General features: G+C 35.1%; 1 protein-coding gene across 1 annotated transcript in view; it reads left to right on the plus strand.

The window, feature by feature from the left end:
• ADGRL2 (adhesion G protein-coupled receptor L2) overlaps nucleotides 1–22,740 on the plus strand; it is a 450,339-nt gene that overhangs the window by 213,066 nt on the left and 214,533 nt on the right. The window lies entirely within an intron of this gene.

Genomic DNA, 22,740 nt, shown 5'->3' on the forward strand with positions numbered 1-22,740 from the left:
GAACATAATGAAGAACAGAAGTTAAAGGAAGCAGAGTTCTTAGCCCAACTGTACACATTAGTAGAATCTGGTATTACATTAATAGCTGAGTTTTTGAAGCCAAACAGATCAAGAAAAACAAGGCATCCTGTTCCCACATGCACCTTTAAGCATGGCAACACTAAAGTTAAGGACATTTTATTTCTTCTCTTTACCTATGGCCAACACTGTCAAGACATCCAAAGCCCCAGAGCATCACAATTGCTCACGGTACTGAAATATGTATCATTGTATATGAAAATGGGATATGAGCAGAGAGAAGAAAGATGCAAGTGATGAGAAAGAAAGGCAAATGTTTATGTGATTGCATCTAATACTAATGACCTTCACTCTTCATCTCTAACAGTTAGTCAGATTTTTTATTTAGTTTTTTTTTTTAGATGAAGCAACCCTTGGTTGACCTCACAGATTGCAAGGACCTTGTCAGCTTATAATCCCTTAGTTTTTATTTTTTATGCTTATAGCACCTGGTAGTACTAGGTGGTCTCCCATCCAAGTACTGACCAGGCCTGACCCTCCTTAGCTTCCGAGATCAGATGGGATAGGTATTGTTCAGGATGGCATAACCATAGACATATTAGTCAGATTTTAAAAGTTTATTTCTTGGCTTAAAGAAATAGCTTGGAATAGTTCATAGCTCTGGCCATGGCAGGCAGTGTAGTAAAGGGAAGAGCAAGGTCCCTAATGGCAGAAATATCTATGTTGGATCAGTTCTTCTCTAGACTTTGCATAATCTTAAGAAAGTTTCTTAGAGTATTGGAGCTCTACTTCATTATCTATAAAATGGTTACAATGATACTTCCTCCACAGCATTGTGAGTGCTGAATAAGTTCTCATACAGAACAGGGCCTGACATTAGTGTGTGCTCATTCATTGGCTACTACTATTGTCATTTAAAAATATAATGATATTCCCAGAAACTATATTTTGTTACAGTCATAATCACATAAGAATCTCTATCTGAGGAATGAAAAAATGAAGAACAGCAAAGTAAGAAATCTCTCTCTTCTCTTCCCTAAATGGTCAGCATTTTTTTAAAGAAATATCTCTCAGAAGGATATTAAAGCAGGATAAGAAACTGTGATTTGTCCAGGTCATATAAAAAGCTGCATGCCACCACCAACAACAAAAATATCAGAATCTTAGACCTAGATTAAACTAGGTTAAAAGCCATCAAAAGTAACAATAAAAAGATAAAGCCACAAAAATCAATGTAGGGACCTGCAGGAGTGGGAAAAATGGGTAAGAGGGGTCAAAACGTGCAAACTTCTAGTTATAAAATAAAAGTTATGGGTATGTAATGTACATCACAGTGACTGTAGTTAATACTATATGGCATATTTGAAAGATGCTAAGAGAATAGATCTTAAAACTTCTTATTACGAGAATAAACATGTTATAACTATGTATGGTGATGGATGATAACTAGATTTATTGGGGTGATCATTTCACATTATATATAAATATTGAATCATGTTGTGCACTTGAAATTGATATAGTGTATATGCTTATTATATCTCAATTAAAAATTAATGTATATACTGTATTGATTTATATCCACGAATAGAAGGTAAATTACTTTTTTGTTGTTGACGGTGGTGGTGATTGTGATAGGGAAGACCAAAGGGAAGAACATAATTAAAGCAATTAAGAATGCTGAACATAGGTTCAAATTCAGCTTGAATGCATAGCATTTGATCTTCAGAGAAACAGAGTGCTAAATAATTTTGATCCTCAGTCTTCTCATCTATGAAATGGGGACAGTAACAGACTTACTTCATAAGCTGATTGTGAAGTTTATATGGGATAATGCATGTAAAGCAATCAGTATAAGGCTGAGTAAGCACTCAAGATTGTTATTAAATGAGCCTTTTGCCTCTATTTAGCATTGATTGGTCACAGTGTCTCCATTTTTTCACCTCGCTATTTTTCTAAGTCATCAGAATTTCCCAAAACAAAGTCCTGGAGTGTTTGCTTCCAGAACACTTGAACACATGTGAGTAAAGTATTCTAGAATATAAGTAATTAGCTAGTCAAATATGATTTTCCATTTAGGTCCATAGGAACCCAAGGCTGGGCTTCTCTCCTTTGGCTCCCAAAAGGTCAACTACAAGTCAAAGGTCATACATCATGTTTGATATTTCACCATTAAAATTCATCTACCAGTGAGACTTGGTTCATATGACTAATCTTGTTTGGTTTGGCAATGAGGTGAAATGTCAATAGGCTTCCTATTTTGACTGAAGTTATTGAATGTACCAAAGGGAATATTTCATGTAATTTAGTCATCCACAATAAAGATGAGCATACTTTCCTGAAAAGTTCAACTATACTAATGAGATAATGGATCACCAGAATATTTTATATTTGAAATGCATACTTTGTTCACATTCTTGCTTCACTTAGAGAATTGTGTCATTGTTGCCAAAGTCTTGGGTTTCCTTTACCTCATGCCTGGATTCTCCACTGACACTATAATGGGAATTCCACCTTCAGGCACAAGATAGTATATGAAACTAAAATGACAATAGCAGAAGGTAAAGAATACATTTCATACATTGTGCTACAGAATATTTTTCTTGACCGTTTCTGTTATAGTCATTGACTATAGCTTAGAGAAATCCATTTGGAAATTTGAAAACATTTTGTCTCTAGAGGCTGGTTTTTTGAAAACACACTTTTACTCATACATGTCATTACAAATTATATAAAAGAATAATTATAGATCAACCTACATAACTTTAATTTTATGGTTAGTTAATTATAAAAGCATATCCCTCTGGTACTGCCCTTACTATATAAGAATGGTATTTTTGCAGAAAAAAAAAATGTTCATATTTTCTTAAGGAAACAAAATGCAAGATTTGCCACTTACTGAAATTCAAAGTGTGATGAACTCTGTTGTTCGTGTTCACACATTAGCAATAACGTGTAGAGCTATGAGCTGCTAGAATGTAGCATTGAAAGAGAAAACCTATGTAAAAGAAGAATACAAAGCCCATTTTTATGAGTGACCAAATGTCAAAGATGTATTAAAGCGATTTTCAGGCTATTCTGTTCATTATTTTGCTGACTTAGAAACCTTGAAGTGTTTCGTATCTATTTCATTATCTGCAAAAGTATGCACTGTAATGGAATTTACATAAAAATCCTGCTAGAGAGTGGGGACTTTACTACATAGTCAGCTTTGCCTCCTAATCCAATCTTCCCCAATGTAGTCGGTATGGCAGTTGCCAAACTCAAACAGCAGGACCTCTTTTGTAAAAAAAAAAAGTATGAATTTGAGCTACAAAATGAGCACAAGTATTTTTCTATTACTCTGGATGCTTCTTCTTGCTGAGTTTACAGGAGAAGTCTAGCAGGAGGTGTTATTAAATAGCCTCAGAAATTAGCCCCAAAATAATTATGTTGGTCCAGCCATGGAAAAAGACACTAGAGGCTTAATGAAAAGAGCATTTGAATTTTTGTGATTGAATATCCGTTGGACACCTCTATAGTTATTAACCCTTGTGGGCAGGATTTCAGATTTTTTATTATTTTTAATTGAATTGTTTTTGGAACACTGCAGATTAAAAACAGTTCTTCTGCTATGATAGTCAGAGATCCCAGGGCAAACTGTGTAATAATGGGTTTTTAAAAGTTTGGTTTAAACCTCACTGCATGCCAAGGAATATGTCCTCATTCAACATAAATTTCGATTTTCATATTATAATAGATTTATAGAAATACTAAGTAGGAAAGCATGTCTCTAGTCAAATAGTTTACCACCCATTCCTTACAATCATCTTTTTCCAAAACCCAGGGCTTTCTTTTCATTTAGTAGTGAATTTGCCATGAGTTAAAGGCTCCTATGAACTCCTTAAGAGAATATTGCAAAGGTTACTACTTTTTGTTTGTTTTTCACTTTCCTCTATACATAGTCAGAATTTGGGTTTTCTCAGTTTTGTTTCTTTTCCTGTGGTTTTACCATTCCAAATAAATTCTCTGTCTCTATAGTATTTGCTGTTTTTAAATACCTGTTGGCTCTTTTTATGTCAAATCTTAAAAGTTACTTAGTCAGTTGCCCTAATCTTTCCTCCTAAGTCCCCTCCCAACCTCACTTCCCTAGTCACTTCATTATTTTTTTTTCTCTTAACTCTCTCCAATCTTCCACATATTTCTGGAATTGAGTTTATCCAAACCAACTGCACTTTTCCAGGTGCATCATATATCATTCCCTGAGTCTTGGATGTGATGGTTCTTTGTATTCAGCCCAAATGCTAGCGGAGTTTGTCTTTTTTTTTTTTTCTGTCTTTTTTTTTTTTTTTCTTGCGCACTGTCAGTATGTTGACTCAGAGAGTTTTTGAACATATCTCACTGATGACACATAAGGGAGCCTTTCTGAAAATGGGCTATCTTCTTCTAACCAAGCTATCTTCCTGGTTAGTCTATTTAAGGAATGTGATATAAGAAAAAAACATGATTTTGTGAACTGTATTAGAAAACATGTCCAGTTACCCCACATTATCCCCTGCCATTTTTAGAAATACATCTATTTTGTTGGCATTTTCATTTTTGTTAACTATGTTTTATTATGAAAATGGAATAGAAGCATACGCAAACAAATTGTTGGTAAGGCTATCAGAATGAAAGTGGAGAACTCAGCCCAACTTAGGGCAAAATCATTTTCCTAGCTGCAATACACACACACACACACACACACACACACACACACACACACTTGAAAAAACCTGCACTGAAATTATTTTTTACTTAATGTTAACAATCTGGGTCTTTACATTTTCTTCACCTTTCCACTACAGTTCTTTTAAACTACTTTTTCTGACCTTGAAAGCAGTTAATAATGGGTACAAAATCAGGGGTGAGAAGCCAGAGAAAAGAAATATAAAATTAAATATGACATGCCAAAATTTTAGTAATAAGTTATACAAATCTCTGTCTATATCATCATAAAGAGTACTATTTAATGTAAAAAGACTATTTGGTTATTAGTTGGAAGCAGGCTACACCAAATCAACCACAAGCCACTTTGGGCAGTATAAGAAAAGATCATGTAACAACTATGCATCTATAAACCGAATCTGGAGAATATATAAGCTGATGAACACGTGAAAAAATTTATTATCCTCCCTAAGTTTTATATATTAACATAAATATATATCATATTCATAGATTCTAAGAAACTATCAATTATAGCAACTCACTCTGACTGATTTGGTAACAGCTTTTCAGAAAATAAACCATGTCAAATTAACACACAAAATTTCTTTTTGCTAAATGACAATAGCATACATTTATCTACATAATTACAGATCACTCTCATCTTTGAATTTCAAAGTTTGACTCAAAATCTTTTTTTATATTCTCGACGTCACTTTTGAGCTTTTATGGTGGCTTCAAAGTGACAACCATACTGCTTTTCAGTTAATTCACCTTCACTCATATATCTCAGTCAATACCCCTTCAGTTATACAACTAAACGACAACAGACTCCAATTATCTTGAGCAAGAAGGATAATGATTGGCTTTTGTAACTTAAAAATCTGCAGTAGTCTTTAGGCCACTGTTGGTTCACGAACTCAAAAAACATCACCATGGTCAGGTTTCTCTTAATATGTGGGCAGTTATTCTTCCATGCAGTCTCCATACTCAGCAGGTTGTCCACTATAGAAACTGTGGTAGCTCTGATCTCATAGCCTCTCTTTTATCCCAATAGAGTAATGAGAGCTGTTTTCCCTTGATCCTTACAAAGTCACTAACTTGGTTGGGTCACATGTTCTTCCATGGATTCATCACTCTGGCCACTCAAATGGGGTTTATGAAGTTACTGAAGCCCCACAGCACGATTCAAGAGAACTTCCTGGGAAGGTGGAAATGTTCTCTACTCTGCTCTGTCCAGTACGGTAGCTACCAATTGTGTGCAGCTATTGATCACTTGAAATGCGCCTGTGCAACTGAGGAACAAAATTTTAATAATTTCGAATTAAATTAAATAGCCACTACTGTATTGTATGGCAAAGCTCTGGAGTTTGGTGTGTGGGTCAAATCTATTTAGTTTACTTGGTCTGAGGAGTAGATCCCAAAAGGAAAGATTTTTCTGAGGAGAAGTCTTATTCAACCAGAAATGGGAAATATAGATGCCAAGGGGTGAAAACAACAGATATTTACTATACTATACCCTAAAACTTAAAATTTTATTAACATCTTTTGGACTGAGAGACATTGTATGGTTTGCATCATATCATCTACAGTTTTTATATTCTCAATTGTTTCATTTTCTTCCCTTAATTGAAACGAATACAGTAGGAACTTTGAACATATAGCTTAAATGAGAATCCATCTCAAGCTATTGTTAAGGATCCACTACCATTAATTGAATTAGCTTTCATGTACACTATGCTCAGCTTTTCAAAATACATTTTTAAACAACATATATGGATCTAGATTTAAGTTATGATTTATGTGGGATTTTCGACACAGATAATTCAAGCGAACTGACAAAAGTATTATTTAGCTTCTAAGCATTCTTAATGTCAAACATGCACAATGACAATTGTACTACAATGTACTCCTTTGCCTGAAGTATGGAAATTTTCTTTCTGACACTGACACATTCATTGATTCAACTGTTTCCAAGATAGACAGGTTTCTTCCCACATTGGGCTTATAATTCTCAATTTTAAATATGCGAAAATATGGAGCTCATGTATCTTATACTTGAGGCAAAAGATATCAAATTATACAGATTTATGATGTAAAATCTAGAGATATGGAGACATTATAAGAAAAAAAAGTTATTACTCTATCACATAGTGGCAACTACTTTTACTATGTTAGTATGCATTTCTTTTAACTTGAAAAAAAATATGTATATGGGTACTTATTCATTTTTCCTGAGGATGAAAGCCTACTATAGTTAGTCCTTTTAACCTAATTTTTAACCTAACAATATATTCTTTAAAAATCTTGCATTTTTAGTCTTGCATTGTATGAAAAAATATATGTATATATCTAAAAAGTGTAACTCTTAAGTTAAAAGGAGATGTATACTTTTAAACATTTTGAAAAACACAAGTTCCATGCAGGAAGAGATTTTTGACTGTTTTGTTCACTGCTAAATTTCAGTGCCTATAACAGTGTCTGACATCTAGAATACATTCAGTCAATATTTGTTAAATAAATGAATATTGTTGTATTTCCTACTATATTTCAAATACGAGATGGCCCATTTCCCTAAAGCCTCATCAACTCTGGGATATTTTTTAAAATTTTTATTCTAACTTCTTTATTTCTACAAAAAGTATAAATTGTGTCAAATCATGCTTACTTAGGCAAAAACAGTAAGGAACTTGTAGCCTAATTTGGCTGAATGTCTCAAAACCTTAAAGTTTTGACTAAGCAAAATCTAGTGGGAAGATTATGTATTTGGAAATCATATACTAGTCCACTAAGAAACCATATGACTTAAAGAAGTTACTAAGCACACTTTATTATTACATCATATATAGAACCAATAAATGCAGGTATTGTGTTTTAATAAATCACCAAATAAAGAAACCTGAAAGAAGAGAGGTGTTATAACTCTGCCTAATATTTAATTCTCCCCACTAATGTCTGTAGAATTTTATCTTTTCTCTGTGCTCTATACGGAAGCCTAATACTTAAGCACAATAAAAGTTTATTATTAAAACTATAGAGAAAACTCACAGAAACCAAGGTTGGGAATTCCAGTTAAATTTCATGTGGAACCATAACCCTGACATACAGAAAAAGAACACTTCATGGGGACTGCCTCTCACTGAGTGTCTGCTTTTCTCTTGCTCACTCCCCTCTCTTGCTCTTGCCCCTTAGTACCTCTCTCTGACTGACTAACTGACTGACTGACTGACTGATTGACTGACTCTCTCTCTCTCTCCTCCCCACCCCCGCCCCATCCGCTCCCTCTCTCTTCCCTCTCTCTCAAGTGACTTTCTCTGCTTCAGTGTATGCAACATGCTGTACTGGCTTTACATCCCTTTCCTATCCCAACACTTAATTAAACTGTGCTCCAGCTCCAAATTTTCCAAAGACAGGATCAGATCCACTCATATGGAGACAGGTATCTCTCCTCCCTTTGTCCTCAATCCAATCTTCTATGATGATAGAGAAGGATCTCTTAGTTCAAATACAGAACCTAGTACTGAATTGGACTAATTTTCAAAGAGGGTTAAAACTGGCAAATATCCCAAAAGGTAGATGTCCCATTGTGCCTATATGTGTTAGATGTTGGTATATAAATATAGGTAGGAAGTGGCTCCTATTATGTAATAATTCACTAATCTAACTTGAATATACATTTTTTAAAAATCTTCCAACCTTCATCATTTTGAAAATCACTTATAGTAGTCAGAGTTTTCATTTTGTTTTGTTTTGTTTTTAATTTAATTTTCATTTTATGGCTAAGCTTCTCTATATTTATTTTTCAACCTGTGTTTTGCCATTTGTCCCTGTCGGAGATCTTTGATTCCACAGAAACGATTTTTTTAAGTTTATTTTTTGTTCTACCATGTAAAGATTTCTATTTGTAGTTATTTTTAACTGGGATGCTGTATCTAGCAATTTAGTACTTTCTGCAATACTATTTTTTCTCAAAATTATCTGACTGTGCAAAAATTAAATAAATGAAAACAACTATCTTTTGCAATGCCACACTTCACGTATTTTTGGAGATAATCCATTATTAACTGTGCTCCCTTTACCAAGCAAAATGATTCATCTGAATTAGTGATTTATGATGTGTGTATTTCTTCCATATTTTCATTTTCTTTACATTTTATAATTTTTATATTTCTCCCCTTCAATTCTGTTGTAATTTAAATCTATTATGGAATAAACTAAATCATTTTCTTTCTTATTTAAGTAATTTCTGACAGTTAATCTTCCCAGTACTAACTAGGGTTTATTTTGAGGAAAAAGAAAATAAATTACACTTAAGTTACAGCTATGAACAATCAACTTTTTAAATCAAGCCATCTCTATCATTAATATCCATCGCCCTACCCATATACTCTAGATCTTATAATATATGATAAATTGCTAAATTTATGGTCTTGGCCATGCAGCTATTCCATTGCTTCCACTCTTCAGATATGTTCTCAAATTGTGGCAATATGCGTGAAATGACAGCCTTCCTTAATGACTGATGGGGATGGTATCATCATGGTTCTTGGCCACCGTGATAAGCATCAATCACAAAGACAGCCAAAGATGTCAAATCTGTTGAGATGCTCTTTAATCCTATGATCCTGGAAAATCACAACTGTCAGCACAGATCCAAGCAATTGTCTAGCTCGGTGGTCCTTAACCTTTTCCAGTTAGAAGAACCATATTTTACCAGAAAACATTGTTGAACAATTTCACTTACAGTTTTGTTTGAAAAGCATACAATGGCCAAAATCAGGAACACCGTAGCAAATATCTTTTGAGATGCTTTGCACTGCCTTAACCAACCCCTCGTGTCTGAGAACTGCTCCCCACATCTATATAAGTGGCCCATTATGCTATATTTGAGGTCAGAAATATTCATAAATGAAATTTTGTTTTACTAACTATCATAACACATTCAAAGAATTTAGTGAGAAACATGCGATTTATCCATTCAACAGATATTGTTTATTTTGTTTCAAACAGAATGAGAACCACTGATCTAGAAAATATACTCTTTTTTTTTTCTTTCTCATCATTTATTTATTTTTTCCTCTTTTTTTTTTCAATTGGGGTAACATTGGTTAATACAATTATGTAATTTTCAGATGTACATTATAATTTGACATCTGTATATTCTATTGTGTGTTTACCACTCAAAGTCCAGTTTCCTTCAGCTATCATATATTTGATCCCCTTTACACACTTCACCCTCCCCTAGTCCCCTATATTTGACCCCTTTTACCCCGTCTACCGTCCCCCTCCATCACCACCCCTTACCCTCTGGTAACCACTAGTCTATAGTCCGTGTCCATGAGTCTCTGTTTGTTTGTCCTGTTCATTTGTTACTTTTAGGTTTATATCCCACATATAAGTGATATCATGTGTTTTTCAACTTAGAAATGTACTCTTTATAAAACCCACTCTTACCTTAATGATTCAGGTAATTGAGGGAAAAGTTTTGTTTTGTCTTTATTCTGTACTCAACTTTATTGATGACTTGATTCTCTACTTCACCTAATATATACAGACAAAGCCTATGACTTCATTAAAAAAACCTTGTCAAAGGTATCACAATTACCCTCCCATGATTCAAGTAGGGCAAAATTATGAGTGGATTTCCCTGAGGTGCAGTAAAATAGTTTATTTATTACTACTTCCTCAACATCTCACTCACAGGTGGTTAAATTTTTGAAGGAATATTAACTAGGCTTGTGTAGGCAAGTACAACAATTTGACTTCAGAAAACCATTATCTGATCCAGCCTCCCTCTGGCTAGGACCTAAGAATATTATTTACAGAAACGAATCAGTGTATTATGTTTAATATATTCTTCAAACATTTGTACATATATTACATCAAGTTTTCCTGTTTAAATATTTCTATGTTGCATGAGTTCATTAAAAAATTAACCCACATAATCTTATTCCTTAATTCCATTAGGCTCTTTAAATTCTTACAGTGGCTTTCTAACCTATCAATTTTGTACTTCTTACTAAATGAGAACTCTCAGCTTCTTCAATTTCTGTTTCAAAATTTATTTTCTCCAAGGATTTTTCACAATGAACTCCATTTGATTTTGCATTTCCTCCAGAGACTTCCTAAGTAAGATTTCAAATGTTCTATCATCTTTTTAGTTTTTTTTTGGTACAGCATGCTTATATATTCCATTTGAACTGCTTTATGCTTTGTAATATATATATATATGTATGTATGTATAATAATTGCTTTTACTTCCTATTTCATGGATGTGTGTGTGTTTGTTATTTTCTCTGCATCTTGATAATTCTTTGCCTGAGCCTGAAGCAACATGACCTATGTGATTTTTGTTTTGTGTTTTAGTTTCACCAGATAGGGGTCAATATCATTTATCATTCTTGACTAAGCAACAAATATATATTTTTCCAATGAAGAATAATGACACACTATAAAGTTTGCTCATTCATTTTTTTAATTTTTATTTTTCAATGAGCTCATGTTCAATTTCTTTGATTGCTCATTCATTAATTTACCCATTAAAAATTGTTGATCACCTCCTGGGTGCCTGGTACTGTGCTAAGCACTTGAGATTCAATGGCAAATGAGAGAGATTCAGCCCCTGTAGCACTTACAATCTAGACTAAGACAATCTGTTCAAGGCACTTGAATCATGATGCTATCAAGTATTGTTCAATACTCACACATTAGCTGTAGAGACCAGAATATAACTAGTCTCTGTGTCCCTTGCTTTTCTCAGTAAATGATTTATTTCTGTTAACATGTAAGAAATGTTATATATTTTCAAAGGGAAGTGAACAGGGGACCACACATTTATTATCTTGACCTTGGAGCAGGTCACAGAAGAAAGGAATGTTACCTGCTGCCAACTATTGTTAAGAGAGTACAATATGAGATCCACCCCCAGAGCACTAGTTGATGTATTGCCCTAAAATCTCTAGATATGCCAGTTATAAGAACTACATCAGATAAACATCTCAGCAATAAATATATTTGAAATTATACTTGCCAGAGAATAGCTCTAGTGAACTATAACTCTATAACTCTATCGTTCTTGCTTTCTGCCTTACAGGTTGCCAATATCATTATTAATATTTACTGTTAATTCTTATGAATGTTATTTGAATGCCAACATAGGCTTACAGATGTACTCTTTTTAATGACAAAGATAATGATAACTGAAATGGTTATTAAGAATATACTCTAAGTTTAGCACCTTCATAAAAATCCCAGAGCTCTTTACAAAAGCAATAAAACAATGATCTAAAATAACAGCCATGCTGAGCAAATTCAAAAAGATAACACTTAAGAGTTTAGGGTATTTTGAAGCCTGTAAATTAAAAAATGCAAAGTTTATGCTCAGGAAGGCTAAATTTTAGCATTTGCTGATGGAAGATGGTAGAACAGGTGAGTAACACACAAAACGACTCAAGTTGAAATAGGGTAGAATAACATTTATATGTCTTAGGACTTTTGTTTTACTTTATTAACCAAAATTGTCAATTAACCAGATTATTTTACATTTAAATTGCAAAAAAAAAAAAAAAAAGGTAGACCATGAGAAAAAGCTTATAATAAGAATTTTTTTAAAAGAAATGTTTAGTATTCTTTAATATATAGCCTCTATACTGTCTAGATTCCACAACCATAATATTCATTATGATGGTCTGAGATACTACAGAATTTCAGTTATCAGGTACTTATATTCACTGTATTTCACATAATTCAGCTACAAAATCAGATAGAATTTCAGTGAAGTGACACTGCTTGGTGTACTAAGTAGTACCTGAGCAGGAGGGAAGGTGAGCTTCCCTCACTTTGTAAGATCACTTCAAACACGGGGTTCATAACCATGCTGTAAAGAGTCAGATTCCATGTGTAAACTGCTCAGCACCTAAAGGAACTGAAGAAAGCAGGCTAATCATTGATTTTATGCATTGTAGTAGTTTGTTAGGGTAGCCATAACAAAATATCACAGGCTTAAACAACAGAAATTTATTTCTTACTGTTCTGGAGGCTACAAATCCAAGATCAAGGTGCCATTAAGTTTGATTTCTTCTGAGGCCTCTCTCCTTGACTTATAGATGTCTAGTTTTTCAGTGTCCTCACACAGTGTATCCATTTCTGGTGTTTCCCTTTGTATCCACATTTCTTCTTTTTATAAAAGCACAAGGCAAATTAGGGTTTATATTAATGGCTTCTTTTTAATTTAATTAATACTTTAAAAAACCTATCTCTAAGTATAGTCAGATTATGAGGTGTTGGGGGTTAGGGCTTCAACATATGAATTTGGGGGATATAATTCAGCTAATCACGTGTCTAATAGTGCATTGGACAATGTTCCCCTCATAGATAGGTCCACTTGGAACCTCTGGATGTGTCTTTATTTGGAATAAGGTCTCTGCCAATGTAATTAAGATAAAGATCTCCAGATGAGATCATTCTGAATTAGGGTGGGCCATAAATCTAACAATGTATGTCCTTATAAGTAATAGAAAAGGAGAAGACACACAGAGACACAGAAGGGAGGGTAATATGAAGAAAGAGGCAGAGATTAAAATGATGTGTCTGTGAATCAAGGAATACCAACGATTACCAGCAGCTAAAGAAGCTAGGAGAGAAGCATAAAAAGATTCTCCCTCAGAGTCTCTAGAAGAAACCAATCCTGCTGACAGCTTGATTTTGGACTTCTCACCTCCAGAACTATGAGAGAATACATTTCTCTAGGTTCTGATAATTTGTTGTGAGAGCTGCAAGAAATTAATATAGGTATTGGCACAGGGAAATAATAAACACAGCTACCATGTTCTGATGATTTCCATGTGCAAGGCACTGTACTAAGTAAATATTATCTGTTAACTCTCATCATCTATATGAGATAGGTTCCATTTTATTCATTTTACAATAAAGACGCTAAAGTTTAAAGAGATATAAGTAAACTCCCTAGGAAGCCCAGATAGTAAATGTCAAAGCCAGGATTCAAACTAATATCAGTTGACTCCACGCTGTGGTCATTTCACTATGCTGCACCAAACTGACAGATAAGAGTATCTTGGGGCTATGAGGAATGAAAAATTTTGTGCTGAAAGGGCTCAACTTATTGAGTTTAGGCATGTTTCATGGCAGCAGTTATAGAGAAGGGCAAAAGGCAGATAGAAGAGAGGTATCTGCTCTTAATATTGTAGAGAATCCCTTACCCAAGCATCATCTCATAACTGTGGCAGAGGAATGAGGTCACCCTTCCCTTCCAGACATCCCATATCAATTGTGGTTCTTACAATTTACCTCCTCCCTCAAGGCTCTGCTGAACTCAATCTCACCAACAGCTCACTGGTTAGGTGGGAATGTGGTCTTCTTTGACATGGATCTAAAAGGTCACATTTAGTTTGTAATCTTGGTTTTCCTTTAGATCCAGATCTCTGTGCTTGGCAACCTCAATTTGATCCTGGTTTCTTCTTTTTGTTCTGGACTCTGCATATCATGAACAGACTATGAGTGGTTACTAAAGGCAAGTAGATCAAGAATAAATATGGAGATAACAGCTAGAGTTTTTGTGAATGTTCTTGCATCACCCATTTATAAGATTTTCCTCTGCTTCGTTTATATCTCAAGAAGACTCCCTCAATCTCAACCCCTCACCAAGGCTCCAATTGATAACTTTTGTCATGTCGATGGAGCCCAGTTTTTTTCTAACTTATAAGTCTGAATTATGAAAAATGAAATATTTCTGTGGCTCATATATTTTCATATATTTGCATACCTCAAGTTCATGGAATAGATTTATGTTCTAGTTCAAGAGCCTATAACATTGTCAGCATGATCTGAGTGCATGAATATAAGTTGACTAAACAACCAATAGGATACTAGCCATGGAACTTCTAGAGTCATCCTGACAAGTAGAACTTTTCAAGTCTACCCTTCAAAGTTAAAACAATGCATCTGTTTCTATTTATATTTGCAAAACTAGAAGATGTTAAATTCCTCAACCTAATATATCTCTACCTCATAAAATATTATTGTTGAAATTATCAAACGGCCCTTTGATATATCAGCTATAACTAAAGAGAACTAACTGAAACTCACGTTAGAATACAAAATTTGAAACAATATGGCAAGAAATATCACAGTAGCCTCTCATCTAAATTTAAGTAAATAATAATGTCAGAAAATAAACAAACTCTGTAGCCTGAAATGCAGAAAATGTATCAGCATTGCCCAAGGATGTCTTTCAGGTCCCATACAATTTGGCAGGATTTGGATTTAGGCCAAGATTGAATACTGAGCTAACTGATAAGCAACGTACCAACAAATGTCTCCCTTGCTTGGGGTCTTAATTCTCAGGATTTAAATAACAACAGATTCTCTGAGCTAGACCTTATCCTTTTACAATAATGTCTAGTGTTATACTCAGCAACTATTGAAGCCCTTCAGTCTCAATCTTATTCTTCCAACACAAGAAAGGTCAGTGAAATAGCAGAGTGAAAAATAAAACCTTTCCACAAATTTCTAGAGACTTCACCAGTTTAGGAACCTATAGCTGAAACTGAAAGATTATATGCATTATGTTCACCATCAGGACCTTACAGAAAAGTAGATAAGCCAGGCACAAAAAAGTTGACATGGCACTTGGGGCAAGCAGCAGAAGAGACCCTCCCACCAGGTGCAGTGGGAAATTCTTCTTTCTATTATTTATCTGGAAGTTTGACTTATCCCCATTTTACATAGTGAGCCTGAGCTGTGGCGTGATTTTTCTACCCTTGTTTTCCAGATGCAGTCTAACACCTGTGTTTCTGACATCATTTTCTTTGTTATGTCTTGACCTCACCTTAGGCCCTGAACTTTGTCCTTTTTATCTAGGACCTTTAACCTAGTGACCTGAGTGATTATTTCTCTAGATCCTATTTTCGCAACAATTATCCTGGTTATAGGGCTCCGGCTGGCAGGACTGGGTCTACTTCTGTTGTAACTCATTCCACCAGGTGCTTCTCTATGCCTGCTGCCCCAGGGACCAGTGGCCTAGTGAATTCCTGACAATGCTGGTACTCTTGCTTTTGGAATAATCAGGCCAGGAGAAAGAGCTTCACAAAGACTTTTTGTGCTGGCAACTGTAGACAAGGCAATCTATTTAGATGAACAGATCCAGTAAAGCAGTCCTGGCAGACAGAAAACAAAAAGAAAACAAAACCATAACCTCACACAACAAGGATTGAATTAATTAACTCAGTTATCCTAAGGAAACCTTAGTTGTGGAGAGCGGTCTCTCAAGTCAAACTGCAGGGTTCCATCCCTGGCTCCACCACTTGCTGCATGACCTTAGGCAAATAATTTAACTGAATGACACCTTGGTTTCTTCATCTGTGAAAAAGGGATAGATGTGTTAGGAGGCTGAAAATCAGATTATTCTTGTAAGCATCCTCACTAGTGCTTGCACATAGCAAGTGCTCAATAAATTATTAATGGTGTGATAGAGTCCATCAAACCCATCTCCTCTTCCTTAGACACAAAACTATCAACTCACTCAAGAAAATGCCCCAGCTTAAAGCAGTGAGGAGTCAGAATAAGATCTTATTTGCTATTTATATTATGACATAATGAAAATTAATCTTTCGTATTCCAGCCCCACACTGTGGGAGGCAGAGAAAAGTAGAAAATGAGCCTAACTTGTTAATGGTGATGGATACACATTGACTGATAAGGTAGGTACACAAAGAAAGAGATACTCGCCTCAGCAGAGGTCCTACAAATATCAAGCTTAGACTCACTCTACCCAGCATGCCAAGCAACTCTCTACAATACTACTGTGTTTCTCAACAGGAGAACTCTTGGGGTGAAGTCACTTTAAAGAAAAGAGTGTAGTTCATGTGTTTTTCTTCCAAATGATTCTCTGACAAAATTCTTATTATCCTAATTCCATCCATTAAATGAGTTTATTAAATGTCTACTGAGTACATAGCAGTACTGGATGCACATTCACTTTAACAGCTTTGCTTGAATGAGAATAAAGTACATTGAGTTTCTGGCTTTCTTGAATATGATTCTTAGTTTATTTAGTAACCATGTCTGAAGTGGTAACTTATTTCTGAGCTCTGAGTAGTAGCCATAACCCAATATAGTTTAAAACCAATTTTTTACTTTGTTGTTTTTGTAAAGCTAAAGTTAAACTCTGGCTTGGCATTCTGTTACAAAGCCTTTTGGCCTAAACGATTGCATTGAAGAATCCTAACAAAGTTGAGGCAAGTGCAAGTTTATTCAGATACAGATATGGAGTCCAGATATACAAAGGGGCATGACACAAAGGTTTCAAGCCCCATAGTGCTGTTTTATAGTACAGACTTGCCACTTAGAGCTCCAGTCAACATTCACATTTAGTATTTAAAAGTTAAACCATTTGGTTGGCTTTCTTCTCTACATCCCATCCTTAGATATCTAGACGATCAGCTGCTATGAACAGAAGAAAGGGTGATTTTGAGAAGAGAAAGGCATGCAATATAGCAAAAGGAATGAAAGAAGTTCAGATCTCAAAGAGAGTAATAGATGAGGAGGGTCAAAACCTACAAGTTGAGTGTAAAAAAGCAGAGTGATGGTTTATAGAACAGAATGGAGAGAGACTTGTTTAAAGGTTTCTATTACCACAAAAAGAAAGGCTCCATATAAAAAAAAAAAAAAATTACACACACACACACACACACACACACACACTCACACACACTATTGACTAGAGTATTATATTTTCAGGACATTGAATGGTCTTATATCCCTTTAATGTATTATAGGCTAGAGAATAATCTCAGGTAAAGATGAGACAAGGGAATTCTAAGAAAAGTGACAGGTTATAGATTAAGGGTAAAGAAAATTTAGAGTGAAATGAAGTTGAAGAGTGAGGTCAAAATAGATACTGGAAATGGCAAAAAGAAACCAGTGATATAGAAAGGTATATTAAAAGGGGAAGAAAAAGGATATGGAAAATAATTTTATGCTTTCCTTTGAATTTAGAGTCATTTTACTTGTAGAAAAACAAACCTTGTGGGGCAGTATATTTTAGCATTTTGAGTTCTAACCACTAAGGTACTGAAACTTAGTTCAGGGAGTTGTAGTCTTTACATTTCAAGATCCACATCCTGACATCAACTTTCACATAGTAATGATCATACTCAGAACATAATAATTAGATACATTCAATTAAATTTGATCAAGTATTACCTTCCTTACAAGACTTCGGATCATTTTCACTTAAAATTTTAAGGTATATGTGACTATTATACAATTCTATCCACTTTTTCTCTAAAAGCTAACATACTAATAGCCCCTGACTGAATTCCCCTTAGAAGCTATATTTCTCAAAGTAAAAGAAATCATCTGAAGACAACTTTTAAATATTTCTAACCAAGAAGATTGCAATATTCAATCAAGTTAATGTTATCAGTGTTGTGATTATTTGAATATCTTTGATGTCAAAGCCATTCCTCAGAATTTCAAAATTCACTTCACTTTGAAATATAAGTACACTTGCTTCTTTTCCTACTGCAATATAAAATATATATTAAAATTTTATCAAAAAATTGAATACAAAAAAGGAAAGTGCAAACTTCACTAAAGATTTTGATTAAAATTTGTTTTCAAATATCTTATTATCTATGAAATATATAAAACATAGCTAACTGTGAATGTGGTGTATATTTTACTATTTGTATGAAAAAAGACAAAAGTTTTACTGCTGTGGGTTTACATTAACATATGCATTTTTAAAAAGCAGAAGTAGGTATTATAATGGAAAAAAATGGCCTGGAATACGGAAAACCTGTTTTAGCTTCAGTCCTCCTTTTACCCACTAGCTATGTGACTTGTTTACTTGTTTTTTGTTTTTTAAACTGAGACTATGTTCCCTACCTAGTTCGTTTGATTTAAAAAGGGGTTGTTTTAAATCAAATCTGTAAAAACATATGAAACATAATTAGTTATTTAATGCAGTTTTCTTAGGAGTCATAAACAACTTCACTCACTGAAGGTTTGTTATCCAACACGTGGCTATCTTTCTTTTCTTCTTATTGCCAAACACTTGGACTTTTCTTTCGTTTACTAATGGCATAAACAAGAAAGAAAAGCAAGAAAAATAAAAATATTTCATTTTTCATTTCTTTTTTTAATATATATATTTTTATTTTTCAATTACAGTTGGCATACAATATTATATTAGTTTCAGGTGTACAACAAAGCGATTAGACATTTATATAACTTACAAAGTGATCACCCTAATAAATCTAGTAGCAATTTGACACCATACATAGTTATCACAGTATTGTTATCTATATTCCTTATGCTATACTTTACATCTCCATGACTATTTTCTAACTACCAATTTATTCTTCTTAATCCCTTCCCCATTTTTACTCCCCTCCCATCTTGCAACCATCAAGATGTTCCCTATATCTAAGTGAAACATATGGCATTTGTCTTTCTCTGTCTGACTTACTCCCTTCAGCACATACCCTCTAGATCCAGCCATGTTGTTGCAGATGGCAAAATTTCATTATTTTTCATGACCGAGTAATATTCCATTATAGATATGTACCATCTCTTCTTTATTTATTCATATATTGAGGGACACTCAGAATGCCTCCATACCTTGGCTATGGTAAATAATGCTGCAATAAACATATGGATTCACATGTCCTTCAAATTAATGTTTTGGGTTTGTTCAGATAGATACCCAGAAATAGGATTACTGTGTTCTTCTTTGTCTCTTGTTATAACCTTTGTTTTAAAGTCTATTTTGTCTGGTATAAGTATTGCTGCACCAGATTTTTTGTTTCTTTATTTTTGTTATCATGAAATATATTTTCCATCACTTTATTTTTAGTCTGTGACTGTCTTTCAAACTGAGGTGAATCTCTTGTAGGCAGCATATGTAAGGGTCTTGTTTTCTTATCAATTTAGCCACCCTATCTTTTCATTGAAGCATTTACTCCATTTATATTTATAGTAAATGTTGGTAGATATATAGTTATTGCTATTCTATTATATATATATATATATATATATTTTTTTTTTTTTTTTCCTTTCTCTTTCTCTTCCCCTTCTTCTTCAAGATGTCCCTCTAAACATTTCTTGTAATACCGGTTTGGTGGTGATGAACTCCTTTAGCTTTTCTTGTCTGGGAAGCTCTTTATCTGTCCTTCAATTCTAAATGATAGCTTTGCTGAGTAGAGTAATCTGGGTTGTAGGTCCTTGCTTTTTGTCACTTTGAATATTTCATGCTAATCCCTCTGACCTGAAAAGTTTCTATTGAGAAATCAGTTGATAGTCCTGCGGTAGCTCCTAGGTAACTGCTTTTCTCTTGCTGCTTTTAAGATTCTCTCCTTGTCTTTAACCCTTGGCATATTAATTATGATGTGCCTTGGTGTGGGCCTCTTTAGGTTTATTTTGTTTGGGATCCTCTGCACTACCTAGGCTTGTATGTCTATTTCCTTGTCTGGGTTAAGGAAGTTTTCCATTATTATTTCTTCAAATAGGTTTTTGATCCTTTGCTCTCTCTCTTCTGGTATTCCTATGAGGCAAATGTTGGTATACTTGATGTTGTCCCAGAGGCTCTTTAAACTAGCCTCATTTTTTGGGGGTAGGAGGAAGATTCTTTTTTTTCTTGTTGCTGTTCTAATTGTGTGCTTTCTGCTACCTTATCTTCTAAATTGCTGATTTGATCCTCTGCTTTATCTTATCTATTGTTGATTCCCTGTAATGTACTCTTCATTTCTGACTGGTTCTTTTTAGTTTTCTATCTCCATTGTTATGTTTCCTATCTTTGTGTTGAAGTTCTTACTGAGATCATTGAGCATCCTTATAAGTAGTGCTTTGAACCCCATCTAGTAGATTGCTTGTCTCCATTTTGTTTGAATTCTTTTTCTGGAGCTTTGTTCTTTTCTTTAATTTGGGACATGTTTTTTCATCTCCCCATTTATGCTGCCTCCCTGTTTGTTTCTATGTATTAGGTAGGACTGCTATGTTTCCAGTCTTAGTAGAGTAGACTTATGTAGTAGGTGTCCTGTGGAGCCCGGTGGCACAGCTTCCCTGGTCACCTGAACTGGGTGTTCCAGGTATGTCCCTTGTGTGGGTTGTATGTGCCCTCTTGTTGTAGTTGAGCTTAGTTGCTGTTTACACATCAATGGGTGGGCTGTCCCTTAGACTGACCAGTGACTACAGTAGAGGAACAATGGTGCAGGGGCTGACCCGATGGAGCAGGATTTACTTAGCAGGGCTCTCGTGCTTGCTCAGTCTGCCTTTGTATGTGTCATTTTTAGAAGTGGCCCTAGGTGGTGCTCCAACTTGGTCTGAAGTCAGCCACCAGGTATGCCAGCCCCAGAGCCTCCTGGGGGTGGTTCCACCACAGGCCAAGTTCAGCTGTAGCCTATTCCCTGACAAGAGCTACTTGGCATAAACCACTAAGCAATCTGCAGATGGCTGCCACCTGTGCTGGGCTTGCAGGTGCCTTGACAGGCCAAGCCTCAAACTGAGGCTGGCTTCCACTACTGCCAAGCTTAGGGCTGCTCAGAGAGAGGTAAGGCCAGATGCTACTATCTGGGTTTTGTGAACCTTTGAGAGATTTTAGAATAGTCTACAGCATGAGCCAAGACAGGCCAATTGTATGGAAAAGCCACTAGAAATGGCTTGAGAGGACCTGCAAGTTGGGTGGGGTCTCAGAGAATCATCATGTTGGCATAAGCAGTGTTAGCCAGGTTGCTAGAGACTCAGCTATGGCAGCTGTCTGCTCTGCACACTGGGAGTAGGGAGAGCTCAACAGAGAAACAAAGGCTTCTGCCACCACTTATGTCTGGGAGAAAGCTGTCCCTCCAGCCCTTTCCCTGAAACCAGACAACTCAGTTCCTCCCTGGCATCTTTCAAGCTGCTGCCCCAGCAGTTGAAGCTCAGAGTGAATGAGTTTCTCAGCAGGTAAGTCTATGTGCAGGCCCTTTAAACAGAATGCTTGGGATTCCCACAGCCTACCATTTCACTAAGACATAATCATTGCTGATTTTCACAACCAGATGTTGGGGAGATTTCTATTCCCGGCACTGGAATGCCAGACTGGGGAGTCTTATATAGGGCTACAATCCCTTACTTCTCTGGGTGGACCTTTGCAGCTGAGATATCCCTCCAGATTCTTAACTGCCACATATAGCTGTGGGACCATCTGTTCTCTATCACCGCCCCTCCTACTAGTCTCAAGGTGGCTTCTTTTGAGGTCCTTAGTTGTAGAACTTCTGTTCAGGTAGACTTCAGGTGATTCTCAATGATGGTTGTTCTGTAGTTTAGTTGTAATTTTGATGTAGTCATGGAAGTTGGCAAACAGCATTTCATGCACTACCATCTTCAGCAGAAGTCAACATTTTACTTTACAAATCCATCTCTTTATTATCATAAGCTACTCTGGTTGAGGATTTTGAGGGAGAAGGCATTGAATTCATCAATTAAAATCAAGTGTTTGATGTCTGTTTGCAGAGTTTGCCTTTGAATAGCATCAAGAATGGAAGTGAAAAATGCAGCAAAAAAAAATTATTTCATAAATAATATTCCCCAAAAGTTTTTTTACTGTTAGAATTTTTATTATCATTCCAGTCTTTAGCATAGTGAGGGATCGGGACATTTTATGATATGAATAAATAAACAGATGAACATATCTTTACATGAAAAAAAATATATAAAGTATATATGTATGTATGTATATATTCTTCCTATATCTAATAATTTTCCATGGAGTCACTCTTACCAAAATTTTTTTCTCTGCCCCCAAAGAATTATTTTTTCCAAGATTTCAGAATTGTGATTTATTGTCATTTTATCACATATATGACCTATAGTCATCTTTTCAATTGTTTGACAACTTCAGTAATAACACATCTCTTCTACTTAATCTGGAGGTCAGATTTCCAGAAGTGCCTTAAAGAAAAGAAGGACAGGAATTAGAGAACTTAAAAAAGTTGGGGGAGGTGGCTATGTCCCTCCAAAAAAGTGATGTAAGAGGTAAGGAAG

Source organism: Rousettus aegyptiacus, unplaced genomic scaffold, assembly GCF_014176215.1.
Source record: "Rousettus aegyptiacus isolate mRouAeg1 unplaced genomic scaffold, mRouAeg1.p scaffold_m13_p_1, whole genome shotgun sequence".
Lineage (NCBI taxonomy): Eukaryota > Metazoa > Chordata > Mammalia > Chiroptera > Pteropodidae > Rousettus > Rousettus aegyptiacus.